The 13,115-nt window shown below is 40.4% G+C and overlaps 2 protein-coding genes across 2 annotated transcripts in view; one reads left to right on the top strand and one right to left on the bottom strand.

Moving 5' to 3' along the window:
• Window positions 1-13,115, top strand: part of LOC105672893 (neural cell adhesion molecule 2) — a 197,873-nt gene that overhangs the window by 38,646 nt on the left and 146,112 nt on the right. The window lies entirely within an intron of this gene.
• Dhit (Double hit) overlaps window positions 1-13,115 on the bottom strand; it is a 216,330-nt gene that overhangs the window by 167,871 nt on the left and 35,344 nt on the right. Inside the window, exon 4 of the mRNA XM_067354550.1 lies at window positions 8,595-8,655. The gene's annotated coding sequence lies outside the window, so the exon portion shown is untranslated. The remainder of the gene's footprint in view (window positions 1-8,594; window positions 8,656-13,115) is intronic.

Below are 13,115 nucleotides of genomic sequence, written 5' to 3'. Positions count from 1 at the left end.
TTTTTAAATAAGAGTTTATTTCAATCGCTTATACAATATTTCTTGATCTTGCAAAAAATAATTTATTTAAAATTTAATGATTTATTTTATTAATTTAATAAGGTAGATAGTCACATAATTCATGAAGGACGATTCATTTTTTAATAAATTCCGGTTGTATATCCTTTCCTCGTAGTCTTCAGACTTAATCGTCAAAGTTGTAGAATTAGAAAAGGAATGCCGATTAAAAACGAGTGAACATCCAGCCGAGATATAATTCTATGAAGCAATCGCGCGATCTACCGGGACTACGAAGGCAAAAGAGAAGTAATATATATCGTACAGAAATGAATCTGTATAACGAGTCGGAGAGTTGAAATAATTTGCATCTTACTGCGCTAAGTTTTAATTACTCAGAACGATCTTCGCCCAACAATCCCTCAAAGTCCCTAGTGTTGAAAATTGTTTTACGACTCACGGCGAAATGTACGCTATCACATTTACCATTTTGCACGAGATTGGATATCACTGTTCGTTCCTTAATTAACTGACTTCATAGTTATCCAAAATGAACCATTAAATGTAACATGAAATTATTCTCGATCAGTGATAAAAACTTTTTGAATAATTTATTTATGAGTTTTATTATTTGAAGCGAAATTTGATGTATAATATTCGTACAATGTATTTCATTAATAAATTTTGTTTTGTAATTGCTTGTTTTTAACCTTAAACAATTTATACGGCCATCAATTTGTACAATAGCGCAGTAATCTGCAAATTATTCGTCGGTTTGCAGTTTGGCGAGTGCAGTTACGATCGATAGGATTGGGGTATATCGTTATACGAGCGATTCGGTGCCGAACTACGAGTCGGAAACGTTTCCCGGTCATTAGGAAGAAATACAATAATCGCGCCCAATGATTCGATTGAAACTCTGATCGACGGTGTGGGCCCGGAAGCAGCCCAACGCATTTGCGGTTTCTCAAATTCGCTGCACCCGGGGGTTAATTACCTAGGAATACTTAAGTGATCGAACGATTCCGTGAGAGCCGGGTCGAATGATAATTGCCGAGAACCGGCACTTTGGATTTAAGTCAAGCGATCAATCAAACAACCAGTATATCTGTGGGTGCGAGTTCTCGCAGTTTCTCCGCGTCTTTCGTAACGGCATTCGCGTCTTCGGCGCCTTTCAGCGCACAGATACGCGCGCAAATACCAAGTTTCGCGTAAAACAGCGAAATCGAGAATCGCCCCGAGTCCGCTTTCGGCCGTCAATCTCTCCAGAATCACTTTTTTGTTAAATTAGCTTGTACATCTGTAATTTCTCTCGTCTCTTATTAATGAAGAATTAATTGAAATTTCGCGATTGCAAGATGTTTGCGCGCGTCAACATCTGTGTATACGTATTTACGCCGAACTACTAACAATGCCGGTATTAATTGCAGGTATGTTTGAGCTGAGAATTGCAAATGCATGCGGACGTTTTGCGCCAGTGACGTGACACTGCATGTGTGTCTTTGTGTGTTGCGGTTTCTACAATCGACCGACGAATATCCCAGCTTCTATCAAATGTTCGCGAAACAATCTTGACATATACATATTTCTGCTTCTGTATTATTTTCTTTTGAAAATAGAATAAAAATAAAAATCTGGCTGTATATAAAGAAATAATGATCTGTTTGCTGTTCAAAGTAAGAGAGTTTGGCTAACAGAGTCTATTACATTTGCAATACCAGATAACTTTTCGAGAAATCACAGATACTTTTGTTTTCTCAAAACTTAGTATAAGCAACTCTAATTCTCCTAAGCTGTCTCAACCATCTTCTCATTTTGTGAGTGAGTTGTTGGAGGTTGGAAGGGAGTTCGCGGTCTTCCCATGAGCTTGTTGGGTTGCAAGTGAATTTTCTCGACTAAAAGTTTGTGGTAACTTGGTGCCGGTAGATAACTTGTGTGGACATTCTCGAGGAAGTTGTGTATCTGTTTTATTTTAACATGCTATTTATAGAATTTTCTATAAGTACGCATTTTAGATGCGGCGCATGTTACTCGCGTCGCACGTATTTGTATTGATATTAGTAATAAAATCAATATAAATAAATATGTAAATAAATGTCATGTGTGTACATCATAATGCTCAGCAAGTTGCATAATTCATAATCAAAGGTGCGTAAAATAACACCGTAAATATTATCGCACATATCATTACTATTATTAATATAATTATCTCTGACGGCATTATTATCGAACCGCTGCATTTATTATGTATAATTGTTGTCCAACAGAGCTGTGAGAGTTGCGGCGAATGGAGCTTTCGAAACGGCATTTAATTAACGAAACCTTACTATGTATTTCATTTCAAACAGATTCTACACGCGTTATTAGAATATTGGTTTCTCACGACAATTTCCACCACGGCGAACGGATTTTGAATTCATTCGTCAAGTAATCTGCTAGTAAAATTAAGGCCAAGTGCCTTGAGAGTGCCCCGTGAATATATGTATATTTGTAATATGACTAGGAACGCGCGTAAATGACGCGCATGATCCGTCGGAGATGACTAAATATATGTATACAGACGAGAATTTCCATTCTCCCATCCTACCCGTCCGTCTATTCTTCTTATATCTTCTCATCCTCCTCCCCCCTCTCCCAATCTCGCACCAGGGTGGTAGTTTCATCAGCCCTCTCGAAGCATCCATCCAGCGGCTCGTCAGGCTTTCAACGGATATTACAAACTTCACCTTTCATCCATTTTCCGCTTCGAACGAAGCGACGACAACCGCGAGCCGGGCCGACGAGTGCCGGCACTCCAGTTCTACTACCTGACCTACTATGTCATTATCCGGTTTTTCGCGGAGAGGTACTCCCTTCCCCCCCCCCCTTCTCGCCACCCTTCTGCACATTGTCGCATACTCACTGATTCTTACGAGGTTTGCAAGCAAACGCGATCGATCGTTAACCGCGATTGCTCGCGCGGTATTCGCAAACGATGATAAGGTGAGCGTGCGCGCGCGGGACAAGTATTGCCAGGTTATGCGGAACATCGCTTCAGGTGCTAGACGAATACACGTGAGAGATCACTTCGGCTATTGCGAACGAGGAGCAATTAAAATCTCGCGATCTTGTTGTTTACGGAACATCGGCGTGTAATTAAGGAGCTGCGCGCGGGAGTATGGGTGTATAACGTGCTGCGATAACGAAGCTGAATCTCCTTCTCTCTCTTTCCCCTCCCCCTCCCCCCCTCTCTCTTTCGCTCTCTCTACTTGCTGCAGAGAGAGGTCCGAGGGATTGATCGACCACGCCTATTCTGAACTATGGACAATCAGTTCGAGAAAATGTGAGCTATCACTATTTCTAGAATCATGGTAGACAATTTAATTAAGACATTGAAGAAAACACTTTCAGGAATACTCCAATAATAATTCATGAATGATTATATATTTATATTATGTATAAATTACGTATAAGATTTTTTTTACAGTATTTACAGCAAAAAAGAAAATAGATTCAGCATCAGATATAATAAATTTAATTAAAGATTTTTTTTTAGCAATTAAAAAATAAATTGAATAAAACCATAAACATTTAAACAATTTCTGAAATATTTATAAGCAGTTTAAAGATAAAAATGAAGTAATTTTAGAAACTATATCAAGCCACGAGGGATCTATATCGTGTGATAAATAGTCTCGCAATAATCGCTCGGACGGATCGATCGATCGGCTCCTTCCGGCGCACGCGGGAATTGGGTCGGTCATAATTACGCATCGGGAGAAACGGCCATTCTGTTCGTCCCTTTTTAATTCAAGCATGTCGTTGGGTTTCCGCAAGTCCCTCGACGACGCCACCCGCGGTGGACTAATTTGTATTCATGAGCGCGAACGAACCGCGACGGTTCGCTTCGGTACGGAGACGCGTAAAAATCTTCGGCTTCCGCCAGGCGGAAAAAGTACCAGCATGTCGGTGCGGTTGACGCTTATTGCGACCAAATTTCAATCCGTTCCGCATCCTTGTAGAACGTCCAACGCACTGGGATGAAAATATTCCGACTGTGCCGCGCAAAGAGATGCAATTGGTGCAGTGACGGTTTTAACACGGTTTATTTTAACATCTTCATTACATTTTCAAGTGTATTTAACTTTTCAAGATAAAATTTTTTAAGATTTTTAGATTTTTTAATATTTAAATTTATTACTTTTTAAATATTCTGTGATTTATATTCTCTGAGAAATATTGTTTAATTCCGTTAAATTAACATCTTAATTGCTGAATAAAAGTTTTCAATTATTACGTTTGGTGCAAATTCTGATTTTTTCTTTTTTTTTGCAGAAAACAAATATTAGTATAAAATTTGTCGACGTAAGCAGATATGTAGTGAGAGTTGATTGTCTTGAGAAAAGCTCTTACGAATCGCTTTTTCGTACCACTTTTATTGTATACACAGGTACGGGCGTGGCGGCGAAAAGATAAAGTGAAGCGCGGATTTGGCCTTACAACTATGACGACGAAAGCATTTTTCTTGTTGTGCGGCTTAACGTGCCGCGGCGAAACATTGCGAGGCACGTATTTCTTTCTCTCCGGGAATCCCGGGACTTTGATTTGAGCCGTGTGAAGCACTCTCACGACCTTAATTGATTCTAGCTGACGTACGCGCTACTGCCTCGAGGAGACACTCACACAGAAACTCAGCAGTAACGTGTGATACATATTTAAAGAGAAAAAAAGGGTCACGCCATTTTTATAGTGCAGCTATACAAGTCTCACATACAACCTCTGTGTCTGACGAGCGCGAAAAGTGTCGTGACCACGTTTTTGCGGTGCCTGGCATACATCAGGGTTCCTTCTTCCTTAAAAAAAAATCCGGAATCTTTCCTCGGTGTTACGCAGTAGCGTCGTCATAATTAAATTTAGCTGACGGAGGGACATATAGGACGACGGGGTCTTAATAAGTTACAGAGTATTAGCGTATCCGAGACTTATTTTTCACGCGGCACTCCTAAAACATTCGCAGTGTTTTCGTCGTAAAGAACAGCTCCGGAAAAAGCTGCGCTGTGAAGAAAGTTAAGAAGGACTTAATGCAGTTTTCGCCATGCTGAATGAGACTCGACACGCGTCCCATTTTTCTCGCGCGCGTTAATTCGTGACGATACAGGGGGAAAAAACGAATGTCGTCGCATTGCGATTTTGCACTGTTTCCATTTCGCGTTAATTACAACGCCGGATTTCATGATAATCGGTCGCTCGAGAACGAATTACTTTAATGAAACTACACAACGCGCGCGCGCGCACGCACGGCTATGTAGATGTAAAATATGCTCAAATAATTCCCACCAATTATTATCATAATTGGATTATGAATATGCATGAGTCGGCAACGCGTTAACCTTTGTCCGCTCGTTTCGTCCCGATATGACGTTTACGCGAAAGCGCAACATATACATCCGTATTATACGGCTGGCGCCGCGTCGGTTTCGCTATTACCCGGGCATCTGTACACACATCTGCGGACAGAGCGAGATACAAATGTCGCTGGAAGAGGGCGGGTGAACCTCTATCCGCTTCCGTACTCCGCAGTCCGCTTGATTGATCCGCCGATAATGAGCGTGGTATACGTACGATGCAACGGAAAACGCAAATCACATAAATCGCGGATAGAAATATGAGCGGACTCGAGATTTTGCAGTGCCCGGTCCGTAATGCGGTGACGCACGAAGCGCGCGTATACCAACGCACTTTTCCAATTTTCATGATTTATCCCGCCCACGGCGATCATAAGCGATGTAACCGTATCGCTCGCTTGCGCGCCAGCGATCCGATCGAGAAACAATGTATCCGGCGAAAATACGGATGGTATAATTTCGCAATTCATGTAATACGGCGTATGAAAAGCGTCCTTATGATTTTCATGATTTTCATATACACGCTGGTCGTAATCAGTTTTGTGATTACATCGGCGAACTCGCGATCAAAAAACGATACGCGCTGTGAATCTCATTATATCGACCGTATAATAATACGATGATTTATTTATCGTATGTCAACAGTGCATCGCGTTTCAGAAATAATGAATACGATAAGATGATATGTATATACGGCACGTGTTGTCTCGCCGATTACAATACGAGCGACGACGTGTATTAGAATATTTCTTTCGCACAAGATGGAAATAATATAGAAATTCGATATCTTTTCTTTCCCTCCCTTTTATGATTTGGCAGAGATTTTTCCAATGAAATGTAAAATGTAAATCCGCAAAGTGATATTTATAGCATCATTTTCTGTAAAATGCATACTATGAATCTTGCTTTAGCCTAAGGCGCAAATACGCTCGCTGTTATAAACAGCTATTTCTGCTCACAGTAGAAATAACACGCGGTATAAATACTGCCGGTATAAATAGCATCGGTGAAAATACCTCGCCATAAATTTGTATTGCATATAGCACGATATCTTGAAGCGACGACCGCTGTTTGGTGACACGAGTGGCACGATTTAACTATTTTTTTTTTTTTTTATTTTCCGACGTTTGCCACAAGTTTGCAAAAGAAACAGTCGTGGGCGATAACTTTCAGCTGTCATTTCGCAAAACACAGTTCCGATCGACGAATTTCGCGGGAATTCCCCTGTGGAAACTGCCACGCCGGCTCAACCTGTCCGTGGATCGAAAACAAAATCTCGCCGTGCAATATAAATATGGGTCGTCAACCCCGGGCGAAACGGAGACGACACCCCGGCTGCGCGTCGACGCGGATTATTTGGCCAGTCGCGCGACGCGACGTGCGGGCGCGCCATTGAAACGAGACGCGACGCTCCGAATCGACAAATTCTATTAATGCCCGCATTAATATCCGTAATTGAGCGAGTATTTCGCACCGGCTGGATTCCAGTTTCCACGGATTGTACATCCGAAACATACGGCAGGCGAAACGTTCGGAAAATCAATCAACGGTGTCGAGCGTGATGGAAAAAATTTTTGGAATTTACAAACCCTGGATTCGGATTGATCGCGCCGATGCACCGGGAACAATTTCGAGCAACGATATGAGAAAATAGATGAACTAACATAGGATTTCATCGCGCGACACAAGAAGCGTATTTCATTTCTCTTTTTGATTGCTTTTCATCTTAGATTAAGCAATTTTAAACTGATTGTCTCTCTTAGAGCAGATTGAAAAGAGAAAAAGAGAGAGAAGCAGATGATCACTTGTTAACAAAAAATCTGCAATTAATTTCGAGTAGACTTGACTTTAACACGAATTTTATTTAATTAAGTAGATTTAGTCATCAAAGCTCGCTAAACCCCATTTCGCCAGGGAATTTTTAATCGAGAAAAAGTACACGACTTCTTATTACTTTCTCGACCACTTTCTAACAGTTTTATAAGGGACGGTATAAGCTAGATACATGGAAAAACTGTTTTTCTCGCGTCGTTATAATGAAGGCTCTACTAAATACATGGGCCTTGTTTCTTTGAAGATTAGACGCGATGGCTGAGAAAACAAGCTCTTGACGGAGATTAATGACGGTGACCGTACATTGTGTCGCGCGAGTACTTGCTCCATCGCGATACACGCCACCCACATTGACACGTTCGACGATCAACGTCAAAACACTTCAAGTTTTTCACTTCGCCGTGCAACGCGAGAACAATTTCCGCGGCATTAATGCGGATAATAAATGGCGCGCCAGTCGTAAAAGATGAAGCGAACGAATCGAGGCGAGTAATATGGTTCGTAAGACCGGTGAATCCAAATGAAAATACGATGGAATAATGGCAAGCCTTATAAATGTGGCATAATTTAGGCGAACGCGAAGGCGCTCGAACTCGTCTGACACTTCATATTCGCGGGCATTCGGATTATCCGGATCATTTCCGCGTATCCGTGCTCGGTAATCGGATTTTCCGATTCGACACCTGCAGTTACGAAGGCAAAGGGTCAACTGCTCTCTTCACGTTACGTTTTCTATTCTGACAGAAATACCGATAGAATTAATAACCCGATTGTACAGCACATTTCAACGTAGTGATTGTAAAATTTATGACATTTCTAGTTATTGATACAATATTTAAAATTTTGAATTATTGTATTTTTAAGAATTTATTTCTACACAAAAATACGTTATATTCACGTTTCATACACAATTTTATTATATGATTTTAAATATTTTAAAAATATATTCCGATATTTTCAATTTTTTTTCTCATGTTTCTTAATATCGCATATAAAACAGCGGACGTTTAACATTTTTATTTCCTCTGATTTATCAAACGTTCGTGTGTGCGTGTAACTGACATGCTGGATATGCAATTACACGCATCCAAATTTAATATCGTTGCGCGATCGGCAAATTCTTGTCACCCGTGTTATCGCGTGGGAACCGATGCCACTCGAAGGTACTTAATTAATTAACCGTTATCAGAATTTTACTCGCCTCGTCGTAGCGCGGAACAGGCACAACGCCAGAGAGTTTCGAGAGAGTGATTCTACACGTTAATTAGTTACCATGCGGGTCCTTTGACAGTGATACTTTTTCTCACTTTGGAAACACGCGCGGAGGTATCACGATAATACAATATGCATAACTAACGATTTGACAATATTTAACAATACCTTTCATGCGGTGCAGCTCGCCTCCAGATAACTTCTGAAGGAGTCAACTTTTCTTGAATGCCTGCAAGCAGAAATAGCACGGAAAACTTTGATAAACTAGAATTGAAGTTTTGCTGTTGTTGAATTAAACTAAACCCACATTATAAAAGTACCAGATCATAAATATCTTGCTTTGCAAGAGCATCGTTTTTTGCATTTCAATTGTAACTGATTCAGCAATGGTTTGATGCAAACATACATTGAGAATGTTTGACTTTCAAAATTTCAAGAATCACTAAAAATTTTAAACGTGGGAAAAAAATATTATAGAAAAAACATGTATATTTTTAAAAAAATATTTTTTTTCGTACAATAATTTTTTTCTGTTAAATACACACGAAATGCACGATCTCTAGAAAGGTGAAGTGGAACAACCTGGTATGCTGTGTTATGCTGCAGTATTCGAATCGATCGTGCAAATAAACTCGTTGAGGAAACGACGAGGAAGACGAAACTTTGGACTCGGGCAAACTTTACGCTAATTACCTCCACGGTATTTTAACACTGATACTCTTCGACAAGCCGGAAGAGCGATGGGAACGCAAGCGCGAGCGCGCGGCGGTGGTGTATTACACGCTTGCTGAAATTCAATTTATCCTCTTTTCTGCGAACGAACCAGGAGATGCGTCAAGGTGCGCTTTTAAAGTAATCAGATGAAGACACTAACAGATAGTGCTCAGGGTACTGCGGGCACAAGCTAAACCCGCGTACCCGCGTAAACGGATGCAGTCAGCGAGCACGTTCAATTACTCGATAAATAATTTTGTTTAATTTCGTTTTCCAAAGATAATTTAATTCTAAATATGTTCAGGTAGTCACTTCATATAATAAACATAAATAGTATAAAAGGTAAATTAGCTCTAATTACTAATGAAATGCCGTTTACACATTGTCCACTACTTTATTATGTTAAATTGCTGAATATACATACAAAGCAAACGTAATATATATTGTCGCGTTGCAACTTCGTTTTATTATGCTATAATTTATATTAATGGGAATACTTGCAGCAACAGCAGCGTTGTATCGCGATCATCGCAAGCATAAAACGCAGAGTAACGCCGAGACTAGTATAGATAATTCTTTATGATTGTTAAATGAATTTAAACAACCGCAAAACGCAATAAATATCTAATAAAAGAGCAGGTTGATTATTTTGCAGCGAAACGTAATTTTCGCAACGAGCTCTCGACGCCAGCGATGGTATAATATATCAGCTAACGAATGAGGGTTGTGAGAACGAGTTTCATGCGGAGCGAGTCACGAGTAAGCACGCGTGCAAATTTGATTACTGGTTTCATGGAGCGCGCGCGCGCGTCCTGGAAAGGGCGCGTTAACGCAGTAGTTTTCGGTCGAGTGCTGCAGGTGTTGAGTGAAATTTTCCAAGTCGAATCTCGTGAGTAGGAGATTTCGCTGTTTTTCTCGTATTCTTCGCGAAACAGAACAATCCTCCGTATTTCTTTCGTTCGTTCATTACGCGTTCGTTCGTAGATTAAAAAAGGCCACGTGCACAGTTATTCACGGTGAGTCTAAGCCTCGCGAAAGTGTGTATAATGAACGGCAGCAATGCGCGTTCAATGAGTATGCAAGCGTGCATCACATTGGTTTAAGCAACCATCGCAACAAAAGAGCGCGGCGTGATGTGCCGGCTTTGCGGACAAAGAGAGATCATGTATCCAACGCAGCGCAATAATCCGGTGGCGTACGAATTATTCTTTCGCTGATATATGCTTCTGGGTTCTCGCTATATTTGCATTGAACGAAGCTCTTGCGCTCTCCGTCTCTCCCTCACTCTGCCTCTCACTCTTCTAAAATGTAATCATGCGCGCGTGAATTCGCGAGCTTTCTTTCTGAGCGAGACAAGGGAGGTGCATTCGGCATAGTCTCGATCTGGAAATTTATATCGCACTTTCGAGGCGATCGATTTTTATTCATGCGCCGATGGGATCGCACGTAATTCATTCGTGGCATTATTTGCGTTATGGTGTCGCGGGTAACCGCAGATATTTCGGAAAGAGCGATTTCATATCATCGGAAAATATAGAAGAACCGCGGCCGACGCATTCGCGCACGTAAATTTCAGTTTAATTTAATTAAATCCCGTGCGCGCGCGTGAATCTCAACCAGATTTCTATATTCGATCTGTCGTAATTTCACGCTATTGGTTATTAAATTGTTTGCTTTTTTGTGCAATTAGCGTCAATTAGATTTATACAATTAGCGCGTCAATGTTTTAGGACAATCGTCGATATCCCCGCGAACGAGTTATTGATTTTTCATTGAACTTCGGCAGATGCGGTAAATTTAACCGTTATATTGTTTTTCTAAATATTGTGCAAGTTTTTCCAAATGGATATTTCCAATCTCCCCGCGAATAAATGAACACTGCGAATCGCTATACTGCTGTACAAATTTGTAGCACCGAAACGCTCAACGTTGTCAGCATTGAAAGATAGTTTGTTGCAGTTCTATCTTTCGCAAATATTACGGACAGCAATCGTTTAATGTACACTAATATGTACACGTGTACAACGTGCCAGTTGTATACCAGATGAAGTTAGTGCGTGCTAGAGCGAGCGCCATGCTAAAACTCTGGACGCGACTGAACGCCAGCCCGCAGCTAGTCGTAAATTTTCGAGCGTGGTTGCAAAACGGCGCAAACAACGGTACGTATCGTCGCGGTTTCGAATCGCGCAACGAACGGCTCTGTTATGGAGAGATTCAGCAGTCATCTGATCCACAAAGGTGGAATTTCGATAACAACTATGTATAAATGTTCAAGGCCATGATATGGAACGCCATGCAGAAATAGATTAATCTATTCAAAAGTAATGCTTTTGTGAGTTTACGTTAAACTTACGTTAAAAATGCAACATTTTACATGTCTAATGCAGTTACATGTATTATACAATCTACTTTTTAAAATTTGTTTGTTAATTCTTTGCATAATACTCTATGTAATGCTTTTATATAACAGTTATATGTATAATCCTATTTTTCAATTTATGAGTTAATTCTTTTTTGCATAATACCGTTCGTATGTAATACCTTTATATAGTAGTTTTATGTATAATCCACTTCTTTTTAATTCGTTAATACCTTTTTGCATAATATCGTCCATATGTAATACTTCTGCATAGCATATACTTCTTGAAAAGAAATTAGAAATAAAAGTGGCCTTATAATGTACCTTTTCTTGATTCGGATTACGTATAAATCGAATAAATTGATTGCGAGCACTCTCACGTAAAGAGTATCAAATCTGCAATGGAGCTCCGGCATCCTATCTCGCTTCATCGGCCAGCAAATAATAGTATCGTGACCAAACATGTTGTATTACGTATATGATTACAGCATGTAACGTAATACCGCAGCCATATTAATGACGGTGCGCACACGAGAGGTTTAGCGCACTTTCAGCGAGAAACACGTGTGAATATTGACGACTCTATTGATCACAGTGAACGAGCTCTATGGAAGCTTTGAAATTCGAATTTACCATGGCGCAATATCGGTCCGACCGAGCCGATATCGGCCAAGTGTAAGTCCGTATTTCATTTCAAATTTTTTTAGAAGCGAAAAATAGAGAGGAATAAAAATTGCAAATAGATATATAGATGTATTTAAAAAAAATTATTTTAATAACGAAGTAAAAATTAAAACATTGCCGAGAGCTTGAAAGGGGAAAGCCAGATGGACACTATTGCAGCCGCTGCTGCAGAGGTAAAATATTTTCCTAATACCTCAGTTTTTTGACGTATATTTTATTTTAAATCGACTCTTTAGCCAATTGATCGCTAAAAAAGACAAACGCGCCCGCAAGTTTTAGATCTCTACATAAAATACGGAGAATCAAAATGGACATTTTATATCCCCAATAATTCTGGACATGTTCGCGATGATAAATGAGTGAAGTTAGTTCATCAAGCGTGCGCTTAAAAATGAACAGCGAAAATCCGCTTCATGGATTACAGCTTGCGTGCGGTTCGCTATTTAATGAACGAGCGAAAGAATGATTGCACAAATGCAAAAATTCGCACACGAAACAAAAGATTTAAACGAGTAGAATATATAGATAAAAAGAGAGAGGGAGAAGAGTGTAGCATCGCGCTCAGTGCACATAGTACAAAGCGAGATTATACGTGAGCGCGTTTACAACGGTTTTGTTTCGCGGAACGCGTATATCTGACGTGTGTTTGTCACGGGACAGAGGGTACGTCGGCATCTGCCGGTTGTGGAAAATTTCGGCAAGGTTTAACAATTATACTATACGCAAATACTCTTCTCTCCGGAGGGGGAGGGGGAAAGAGAGAGACATAGGGCGTGCATTCGCGGACACCGGGAAATCCATCGGTCGGTCGACCGGCCGGCTTTAGGTTGTCAATCAATCCTACGCATCCACTATTAAAGCCCGTACATCGATATTGCATTTGCCCGTCTTAGCCAGTTTCGCAATCTGTATTGTCGATCAACGTGTTAATC

This window comes from Linepithema humile, chromosome 4 (assembly GCF_040581485.1).
Source record: "Linepithema humile isolate Giens D197 chromosome 4, Lhum_UNIL_v1.0, whole genome shotgun sequence".
Taxonomy (NCBI): Eukaryota; Metazoa; Arthropoda; class Insecta; order Hymenoptera; family Formicidae; genus Linepithema; species Linepithema humile.
The sequence above is the reverse complement of the archived record's forward strand: the minus strand, read 5'-3'. Positions and strand labels throughout refer to the sequence as shown.